Source organism: Suncus etruscus, chromosome 1, assembly GCF_024139225.1.
Source record: "Suncus etruscus isolate mSunEtr1 chromosome 1, mSunEtr1.pri.cur, whole genome shotgun sequence".
Lineage (NCBI taxonomy): Eukaryota > Metazoa > Chordata > Mammalia > Eulipotyphla > Soricidae > Suncus > Suncus etruscus.
Window position 1 is genome coordinate 134,231,011 of NC_064848.1, and position 11,990 is coordinate 134,243,000.

General features: G+C 34.0%; 1 non-coding gene across 1 annotated transcript; it reads right to left on the reverse strand.

Moving 5' to 3' along the window:
• Positions 1–397: 397 nt before the first annotated feature.
• LOC126028794 (U6 spliceosomal RNA) lies at positions 398–506 on the reverse strand. The gene has a single exon (XR_007502510.1). It is a non-coding gene; the product is annotated as a U6 spliceosomal RNA (small nuclear RNA).
• Between the last annotated feature and the right edge of the window lie 11,484 nt (positions 507–11,990).

Genomic DNA, 11,990 nt, shown 5'->3' on the forward strand with positions numbered 1-11,990 from the left:
TAGCATGTGCAAGACAAATGCCTTACGGCTTGCACCACCGCTCTGACCTCTAACTGTCTTATTTCTGATATTCCTACACATAACTATAGCAGAAAAAAATATTTTTTATAGACATGCATATTTCTTCTAAAAGTTAAACTTCATACAGATGTTCACACAGATCTACAAATAGGCATGTCTCTCTTCACTAACCTAAACATATACAATCACATATTAGGAATCAGGGTTTTATGCAAAAGTTAATCATATGTTTTTACTTTCAGTAAAGTAAAGTTCAAGAAAATTTTAGTTAAGCACCTTTGGGTGTGACCCAAAAAATAAAAACAAACAAACAAACAAAAATCCATTTCAGTTTGGTTTTAAGACTATGGGCATGCGAAGTTAATTTCTTTTATTTTTAAATATGTAATGCTTCACGAATTTGCGCGTCATCCTTGCGCAGGGGCCATGTATCTCTCTTCTCTGTATCATTCCAATTTTAGTATATGAGCTGCCGAAGCGAGCATGCGAAGTTAATTTCAATTATATTTTGGTGCTTTACTTTGGAAGAAGCCAATGACCAATAACTACAGGGATTATGAATGAGAATTGATTTCTGGAAAATAAAGTGAAGTTCTTTGAACAGTTGGCTAGAACAGACATTGTTTCCTGATTTAAGTGGGTGCCAGAAGTTTAAAACATCATCAACACCTTATAAAACAAAAACAGGCAGACAATAAAAAAGATTTGAACCTGTAGTAAGATATGCTGTGGTATGAAATCTATATTAATATGCCATTTCTTTAAGGTGAAAAGAAATAACAGTTTGTGTTCTTGTGGGTAAGATAACAACACTTCTGTGTTGTGTATGTAAATGGTATCCCAATGGTGGGATCAGATACCAACCAATGGTGGAAGCAGAATCAGGTCCTACCCTGGGGTGGGGGCAGAATGCCAGGTCACACCCTAGGGTAGGGCACAATCACCTAATCAGATTAGGGTGAGCAACATAGTAATCCCCCAAAATATTTACATACACAACACTTCTGATTAAGGATTGTTATGCTAGTTGTGCTGCTAGCTGTATTCCAGTAGCACTTGGGGTTTTCTACTCTTATGCCGATAAAGTTGGTGTTGCCATAGTATTTTTGCTTGTAGAGACCCAAACAGAAAATACATCTCATAACTAGAAGCATAATTCCAGGAAGTAACCTGATAGGCCTTTGAATATTACCTCTGACTCATATAGGATCTGAAATTTTTTAGGAATATGAAAGCACTGTCCTATACAATCAACATGAAACCAAAGAAGTCAGTATGTAGAGTTTAAGTTGTTGGGATCAAGGTACAAAATAAACATATTTTTAATTAGGTAGGAGTGGTGGCACAAGTGGAAAGGCATCTGCCCTGCCCAAACTAGCCTATGATGGACAGTGGTTGAATCCCCGGTGTCCCATATGGTCTCCCAAGCCAGGGGCAATTTCTGAGCACATAGCTCATAGTAATGCCTGAGTGTCACCAGCTGTGGCTCAAAAAGCAATATATATATATAAAACACATATACATACATATGTATATGTATACACTCTATTATATACATACTCTACAAAAAATATTTACAAGTAAATATTTACTTGTAAATATATGTTTTGTAGAATATGTTATGAGAATGTATGGCATTATACATGTGTATGTGTTTATTTATTATGTCTATATACTGAACAGTAACTCCTGAGAGTCCAATTACATAAATACACACATATACATATATATTGCCATACACTCTCATAACATTCTCTACAAAACATATATTTACTTGTGTTTTATATATATATTTAAAGCATATATATATTTACTTATATTATACATATAAAAGTAAAACCCATATAAAGGTCAAAAGTGATTCTTTTATTCTAACTTGGAAATCATCTGCAGAGGACTGGTAATCTAGGTTTTATATATATTTAAGGACTAGTTGCAGATAAACATCTGCAATAAAATGATTTTTATATTCATAAACATTGATTTTTTTCAAATTAAATCAATATTATGTGAAAGGGTACTTAGACTTTATACAATTGTCTAGGGCTAATAGTACTAATATGGTAAGGCTCCTGCTATAGGGAATCCTGATGAAGGTAAGAGGATTTGGAAAATATTGCAAAATTAACTTCAAGTCATAGAGATCCATTTAGGACTGAGAGTACAGAATCGCTAAAATAAAGAGTTTATGTTATATCAGAATAAGTGTTCTTCCAAAATAATTGTTGAAATTGTGCATGTTGGTCAGTTGGTATAGCCCAGGCATATGTGGGTGAGCCAACACTGATTTAAAAAGCCAATTTCTTTTTGCTGTTCTGTCAGGGTATAGTTCTGTCAGTACCTTGTATATCTTATATATTAGATCCTTATATTATGGGTATTGGGTGAATAGTTTCTCCCATTCTGTGGGATGGGATCCTAGTCACTATTGTGTATCCGAGTCACTATTTCCTTTGAGGTGCAGATTATTATAATCCCATCTGTTTATCTCTGCTTCTACTTGTTTAGAGAGTACTTTTTCCTCCTTCAAGATGTATTTAGTCACAATATCATGGAGTGTTTTACCTATGTATTCTTCGATATACCTTATGATTTTAGTCTGTCTGATATCCAGGTCTTTGATCCATTGGGATTTGATTTTTGTGCATGGTGTTATATAAAGGTTCAAATTAGTTGTTTTTTTTTTTTTTTGCATCTTCTTTTATATACCTTATGGTTTCAAGTCTGATATCAAGGTCTTTAATCCATTGGAATTTGACCTTTGTGCATGGTGTAAGATGGAGGTCCAAGTTTGCTTTTTAACTTGTGGCTGACCAGTTGTCTCAACACCACTTGTTAAAGAGGCTTTCCTTGCTCCATTTTGCTCTTCTTGCCACTTTATCAAAGCTTAATTAATTGTACGTCTGGGGGTCATTCACTGAATACTCAAATCTATGTCATTGATCTGAAGGTCTGTCTTTATTTCAATACCATGCTGTTTTAATAACTAATGCTTTGAAATACAATTTAAAGTTGGGGAACATGATGCTTCCCATGTTCATTTTTCTAAGTGTTGCTTAGCTATATATGGGTGTTTATTGTCACAAATGAATTTCAGTTCTTTGAAGAATGTCATGGGTATCTTTACAGGAATTGCATTAAATCTATACAGTGCTTTCAAAAGTATTGCCATTTTAATGATGTTAATCCTCCAAACCCATCAACAAGGTATATATCTCCAACTCCTTGTGTTCTCTTTTATTTCTTGAAACAGCATGTTATAGTTATCTTTGTATATTTAGTTTCTTTGTATCATTAATTAACTTGACTCTAAGGTATTTGAGTGTGTGTGGCACTAATGTGAATGGGATTACTTTTTTAATGTTAATTTATTCTCTATCATTATTTGTGTATAAGAAGGCCTTTGATTTTTTGACTGTAAATGTTGTAGCCTGCTACTTTGTTATAGAAATCTATTATTTCTAGAACCATTTTGATAATGGTTTATATTTTATATGGTTTATATTTAATGGTTTATATTTTATAAATATAGTAGCATGTCTCTGCAAGCAATGAGAGCTGTCTTTCCTTTATACCTGGGTGCCCTTCATATATTTTACTTGTTAAATGCTATTGAAAGTGTTTCCAGTACTATGTTGAAAAGGAATGGTGAGAGGAGCAGCCTTGTCTTGTACCAGATTTTAGAGGAAAATGGGGAGAAGAAATAAGACATTTCCTCAAAGAAGAAATACAAATAGCCAAAAAAATATAAAAATACTCCACATCACTAATCAAATAAAAAAAACAAGATACAACCTCAGGTCACAGAGACTGGCATACATCACAAAGAACAAGAACAATCATTGCTGGCAGGAATGTTGGAAGAAAGAAACTCTCATTCACTGCTGGTGGGATTTCCAATTAGTCCAGCCCTTGTGGAAAACAATATGGATATTCCTCACAAAACAGAAAATTGAACTCCCATATGATCCAGCTATAGCACTTCTAGGAATATACCCTATGAACACAAAAACACAATACAAAAATGCCTTGTGCACACCTATATTCATTGCAGTGCTATTTACAATAGCCAGAATCTGGAAACAACCCAGATGCCGAAGAAAAGATGAGTGGCTAAAGAAACTGTGGTCCATATACACAATGGAATACTATGCAGCCTTCAGAAAAAATGAAGTCATAAAATTTTCCTATACATGGATAGACATGGAAACTATTATCTGAGTGAATACGTCACAGGGAGATAGATAGACACAGAATTGTCTCACTCATCTCTGAATTTAAGAAAAATAAAAGACAGTATTTTAATAATACCCAGAGCAATAGAGATGATGGCTTAAAGAACTGGCACACAGTATGAAGTTTAACACAAAGAGTGGTGAGTTCACTTAGAGAAATATTATACTGACAACTATTATGGCAATGGCAGTGAGTGAGAGAAGTCATATACTCATCTATAGTACGGGCAGGGTTTGGAGGACAAGGTACATAGGGAGCATTTGTAGTGGGAAAGTTGCACTGGTGAGGGGTTTGTTCTTTTTTTTATAACTGAAACCCAAATATAAACATGTTTGTAATCATGGTGCTTAAATAAATATATTATTTTTAAAAAGCCTAAATTGTCTTCCTTCCTTTTTTTATTTTTTTCTTTCATTCGTTCAGGGCCACATTTGAGGTCCTCAAAGTTTATTCTTTCCTCTGAACTCAATCAAATCTAGTAGGCTTGGGCGACCATATAGTGTGCCTTGGTACCAAATCAAAGTCTGCCACTTGTAAGGCAATACTTGTTGGATTGCCTGACATTATTGCCTGTATTACTGTATCACTTTGGCCTTAAAGAAATTTTACCATCTGGAAATGTATTTCAGCAAGCACTTTCCTTGAATGTATGAGGTCTTATGTCCTCTGTCACCTGAAACAAAAAAAATAAACTGAACAAAATATTTAATTTTATTGCAATTAAAGACAATTATTCTTTTTAATAATCTATGTACCATACATTTAAAAGTACATAAATGTAAGAACTTTTAAATATTGGATACATTTTATTAAATAAATATTAGGCTTCAAACAAAATAATTATAAAATTGTCATTATACCAAAATGCTCACTTATTAGATTTATAAGAGCTCTCCAGAGATAGTTGATATATGACATGTGTTAATTTAAACATCCAATATTTATTCACACATGTCAAAATAAGTTAGATCAGGGAAAATAGTGCACATGTCTCACCTGATTATAAATTTCCAGTGTCATTTATCATCTGTAGTGAAAACTAATTGCTACTAACTGGTATTTGATTGAAGCAGCAAAGAAGTGGATATGTTCTGTTTCACTAATTGATTCAAGTTGGATTTGGACCAAGTTTTATAACCTAAATGTCCAATAAAAGGTAATAATAGATTGAATACAAGCATGTCCATATGACAGAATAAAGTAAAGCTAATAAAATCATATTTTAGGAGATTACTTAGTAAAATTAGGACAGTCATATATAAGTTTATTATCATTATATAGTGCATAAGATCTAGATTCATCATCCTGATCTTAAAGCCTACCAATTTGGACTCTCCGAAACAGTACTTTCCCTCTCAAAAATAGTATTTACTGTCATTACATTTGTGGCATTGCTTTTAATATTATTTTGAACATGTCAGACCTTTCCACTGTCAGGGCAATGCATTACTTGTTCCTATTGCTTGAAAGACTCTTTTACCTTCATAGGATTTGTACCTTCTTGACACCAAAAAGGTCTTTCATTAGCCATTACTCACTTCCAAATTTATCATAATGTTCTATTTATTTTTTCTTTTTGATGGGGGTGGGCTCATACAGCAGTGCTCAGTGGTTACTCCTGTCTCTGCTCTTAGAAATCACTCCTAGTAGGCTCAGGGGACTATATGGGTTGCAGGGGATAGGATTTGGGTCTGTCTCGGTTTGGTCCAGGATCATCACATGCAAGGCAAACATTCTACCTGCTGTGCATTTAACTCTAGCCCCAATGTTCTATTTCTTGATATTAAGTAACACATTTTTAGTTTATTTTTTATACCTTTTAATAGATGTAAAACTGCTTAAAGCCAGTACATTGGTAAAGGGAGTTGTACATTTGATTATGACTGAAACCCAACTATGAACATCTTTGTAACCATGTCGCTAAAATAAATAAATAAATAAATAAATAAATAAATAAATGGTTTATTTGGACAGAGATGTAACACAGAGAGTAAGATATGTGTCCTTCACACAATCACCTTGAATTCTAACTTCAACACCACATAATGGTATCTTAAGAACCACCAGAGATATCCTTGTACTCGAGGTAGAAATATGTCCTGTGAAACACTAGTTGTTGCAAATCAATCCTTGATGGGGCTGACTGATGGAGGGATGGAGGATGAGGTCTTTCTCCTCCAGCTCGGAGCACATGTCTGTCATCCCATTCAGCCAGCAGTTCTGAGGTGAATGCGGCTGGTATAAAGCTAACAGGGAGTCAGGCTTTAGAAGATATCAGCTTTATTCAGTGGACATGGCTGAAGCCAAAAGCCCCAGAATAAGCCCTCAAAAAAAGCCCCAGCCTTCCACAGACCCTTGTTTTTATACATCAGAATCAGGTACCACCCTAGGGTGGGAGCAGAATGCCAGGTCACACCAAGGGTAGGGCACAATCACCGATTAGGGTAGGATCAGTACCCTAATAATCCCATGGAAATGTTTACACACACAACAACTAGTTAATCTCCCCAAAAATAATAAAAGAAAAATTCAAAAAGCAATAAATAAGCAAAAAAAAGACAAAAACTTGTGTTGTTCAATGTTTTCATCTCAAGCTTTGAATCTGACATTTAGTAACTATATCATATGTATTTGCTAAATGAATAATCAAATGACATCAACAAATGAATAGACAAATAACATATAGCATATACCAACATTTTGGGGAAGAGGGTTGGGCAACACCCAGCTCAGAACTTACTCCTGGTTCTGCATTCAGGAATCATTCCAGGTGGGGTCAGGGGATCATATCAGATTTCAGATATCAAACTTTGGTTGGCAGTGTGCAAGGCAAGTGCTCTACCCACTGTGATATAGCTCTGTTCCTCATAGATCAACTTTTTCAATTTAAAAGTAAAATTCTAATTTTAGAAAACTATCAAAATATAAAAAAGGGATATTATAAATTACCAATAATGACTTTAAAGATAAAATAATAGAGATGTGGCTCAATAACATGGCATAGATATAATGCATACATAGTGATACATCTTTAGGGCAGTTGGCGTCACTTGCTGTATTATCTCTTCTAATCTATTTTTCTCATATTATTTTATGTTCATCTCAAAATTAAATTTTCCTCTAGACTCCATAATAATGGGCAAATGGTAATTTTAATTCCCTGGGTAGTTTACCAAGCTTGCCAGTATATTTATTTTCCAAATAATGACAAGACAACATTGAGTTGAGAGGGACACAAAGGAGACATAATTACCCTTTTCTTTGTTTAGGTCAAAGAAACTACAAGAGACAATGATTTCTTTTTTTTTTTTTTTGTTTTTGGGTCACACCCAGCAGTGCTCAGGGGTTACTCCTGTCGTCTGTCTGCTCAGAAACAGTGCCTGGCAGGCACGGGGGACCATATGGTACACCGGGATTCGAACCAACCACCTTTGGTCCTGGATCCGCTGCTTGCAAGGCAAATGCTGTTGTGCTATCTCTCCGGGCCCGAGACAATGATTTCTTAGTGGAGATCTGGCATGCTGTATAACTGACCACACTAAATTTGTGAACCTGGAGATGTGAAGAAAAGAAAAGGGATAGAATCTCAGAGACATTTATTCAAAGGTCCAAAATAGGGAAAAAATTGAATTTTAGGATAAGTAAAATTTTCATGTGTAGAATATGAAAGTAAAACTTTCTCTGCTACATATTTGGACAGAAGTCAGATAGAGAGGGGTCTTGGATAAGCAATTTATCTTGTGGCCAATAAAAATTCTGTCAAGTGCATCTAGCATGAAATAACATTTGCATTTTACAAAAGATGTTTTGTTTATTTTGGGGAAATTGAGAAAGTGAAAAGGATTTTTATGGGTGTCAACACAAATATTAAATGCTTTTTTATGCATACAGTGAGAAAACAAAAAATGTTTATATTCATTGTGAGTGTATTCTTCCTTTCACACTTCCAAGCAACAGTGAAAAGAACAAAACAATAAGGGTAAGATATTCTCAGAGATTGTTTCTAAGGAGACGTATTATATGTGTCAAAATTATTTTGTTATTCTGCCATTTGTAAATTTACTTGATATTTGGCATAATGCTTAGCTATTGTGCCATTAGTAAATTAGGAAGGCAGGGTAACCATTTAACTTATATGGTGACTGTTAGTAACTGAACATAAAGTACTGTTTTAATATATGTGTTCTTAGCAAGGTCATATACAGAGTACTTGTCAGAGTGGCCTTTATATTTAAGATGGACTTGCTACTCTACCCATATTTGTTCCAGAGCAAAAGATGGTGTTTTTTCCTCATGACTATTCCACATGCTAATCAAAAGAGGTTTAATTCATGTAAGATGAAGTGAAAAGTGTCTGGTCTTCTTTATCAATTGTTGAAAGCATTCTTAACTTTCAAGGTTTATTAGATATTCCTAGGAAGTGAATGCCATACTTCTTTATTTTTATTTTGGTATTTATATCTTCCTCAATTCTGTTTTCACAAGCAGTTCAATTTTTTGATGTTTTTGTTGATAGAGCTTTAAAAGAAAGAAGGTAGCTAAAATTTTGAATGTTTAAACAGTATGATAACTTAGCAATATGTAATTATATAGCAATGGATAAGTTTATAATAAGGGATAATGGTGAGACTTTAGAAAATACTATGTTTTTACTGATCTATATATACAAAGCTCTAGAGATCAATAATGATAATAATTAAAAAATATTTATACCAAATTCAATGTTCCTAAAATAGTGCCTGTTTCCTAAAATTAAAAAATGTTTATTTTTTAATATTGCTATCTTTTCCTATACTGGTTTCAGATTGCTATAGCATCACTAAATTACTGATAACTTAGTGGCTAAAAAAACTCAACTGTTCATTATTTTGTAGCACTAGGATCAGACCTATGAGATTAGTTTAAAGGGTTAGAATTTAAGTATCAGTGGAAGAACTTATTTCTTTCTGGACAGCCTAAATTGCCCTTTCTAGATTCTAGGACAAGCCCATTTTTCTTGGCTAGGGTTACATTATTCAAACCTTTGCTTCAATAATTACTTCTTCTTTTACTCTAATTTCTTTTGATCTCTCTTTTAAAGACATATCCTGAAATCACTTGAAAAATCCAGGATAATCTTTCCATCTTCCCATTAATCACACCTATAAATGTCTTTTTAATGTGAAAAGTGATATACATAGGTTATGGAGATTAGGGAATTAGTATCTTTAAGAGGGAGTGTTATTCTGCTTGCTATAATTCATTATCATGAGTTTAAATAAATTATGCTTCTTCATCATTTCCATTTTACCATAATGATTTTTATCATCTGTAAAAATTAAGAAATCGTTATTATTTCTAGAACTGATGTGGAGTGACCACATCAGTGGTATGGGACACATCACATAAAGCTATTAGTGCTATGGGAGTAATATAATTTTACAATCACCTTTATGGAGTTCAAAATAGCACATAAGAGACCCCTCTTAAGTGGTTGGGCTTATGAGCAATGTATGAGAATTTAATAAGATCTAATATTTTAGAAATTAATTTTAAGAATATATATGCTCATATTATAAATCATATAGTCTTTCAATTACCCTTGAAAATTCACAACATTTTAATATCTCTAGCAGAAAATTATGAATATAGTATTTGCAATATTCTATCTAAGCTGCAATTGAGTAACTCTTTTTCTTTCTACCAGTATACTCAGCATTATATATTTTTCTTAGAGTATTTATTGTCATTCACTCTAGCATGTATTCCCTTCATATTAGCTGTTTCTTAGGTTTATGTGATATAGCTTTAACATAAAAATAAATATATGTTCAGAAATTTAGAAAACATTAGAGAAAATTTAGAGAAAAACTACTGAAGTTGAGTATCCTTGAAGTTCAGTATCCTTACGCAAGAGAGAGGAGGTTGAGTGTCTTGTATAAACAAGGGAGTTGAGAGACACAATAATGTTTTGAAAAACTAAATTATAATTTAAGAAAAGGATATTGACAATTTGAATGTTTCCTATATTCTGATATGTCAATGATCCTGATAAATAACAATTAGCTTTTATTACTCTCAGATCCTGTTTTATTGCTTTCCATCCAATAATATGCTTAGACTAGTTATTTGGAATTTAAATATTTTTAAGTTTATAGAAGCTGCATAAAACTTTCTATGTCAATCATAATTATAAAGCCATTTGGAATCTACCTGTTAGGCCAAAGTGATAGTATAGTGGGTAGGGTATTAGCCTTACATGTGGCTGATCAGGGTTAGATCCCTGGCATCCCCGATGGTCGCTGAACCTGCCAGGAACGACTTCTGAGTGTTAAGCCAGGAGTAAACCCTAAGTACCCCTGGGTGTGGCCAAAACCCCCAAAATTATAAAGATAAATATCATTAATATAATTTATTTCTATCAGTACAATTTTCTGTCTACTAACAGATTAATTCTGCCAATCCTATGAAATCCCTTTATCCTCCTTACTGCTAACAGTTAAGAATTACTTTTCACAATTCTACCAATTATTTGAAGTCATTGAACTGAAACCTTTTTTGAAATACCTTTTAAACTACAATTACATATTTCTATAATTTAACACTGTATCCTTACTTTGATACTTGTTTTAAATAGTAGACAGAATGATGTTTCATAAGACCTTTTCAATATAACTACAGATGCCATTCATTAAAAAAGCCCAAATCTCACTTTCATTTATATCAAATCATCTTTAAAGAGAATGCAAAATTGATTGCACAGATAACATCAAGAAGAAATTCTTCAAAGGCATAAAACAGTACAGTTTTAAATACAACCTGTTGTAAAGAAACTCTACTGTGCAAAACACTTGACTGAAGACAGTGTTAAGAAGTCTTGCTGAAGGGGCCAGACTATAGCACAGCAGTAGGGCGTTACCTTGCAGAAGGTTGACCCAGGACAGACCTTGGTTAGATCCCCAGCATTCCATATGGTTCCCAAAGCCAGGAGTGATTTCTGAGTTCATAGACATCAGTACCTGAGCATCATTAGGTGTGGCCCCAAAGCAAAACAAAACAAAACAAAAAAAGAAGTCGTACTGAATCAGGGTACTTCAGAAGCATAGTATTTAGAAAACACTGTGAGAGTTAAACAAAGGACAAACTATTAGTAACATTATTTAATGATTCAGAGTCCCTATTCCTTCCATTTCTACAACTAAAACTTATCTTCCATCCCCATCCTCCTAATTGCTTTTCTCTCCACAGCAAATACATTAAGGGCTTATGGGCTGCCTGAATTCTTTTCTATATCATGACTCACCAGTCATATTCTGATCCTATGTTTCATCCTAATTCATTTCCATTCACAAAGGATAAAATGAATTATTTATGCATCAGAAAAACATCATGCCTTTCTCTAAGTTCTTTTTTTTGGTTTTTTGGGCCACACCCGGTGACGCTCAGGGGTTACTCCTGGCTATGCGCTCAGAAGTCGCTCCTGGCTTGGGGGACCATATGGGACGCCGGGGGATCGAACCGCGGTCCGTCTCCTAGGCTAGCGCAGGTAAGGCAGGCACCTTACCTCGAGCGCCACCGCCCGGCCTTTCTCTAAGTTCTTTAATTTTCCTGATTGACTTTTACCCAAGATGGATACATAGTATATCTTATGTGTTTTTCTCGAAACTTGCCATTCCCAGGAAGATATAACTTATGCTACTAGCTTTTTCCTACTTCTCAACAGAGTTTTCACACAGTGTTATCCAGAAGAGTAT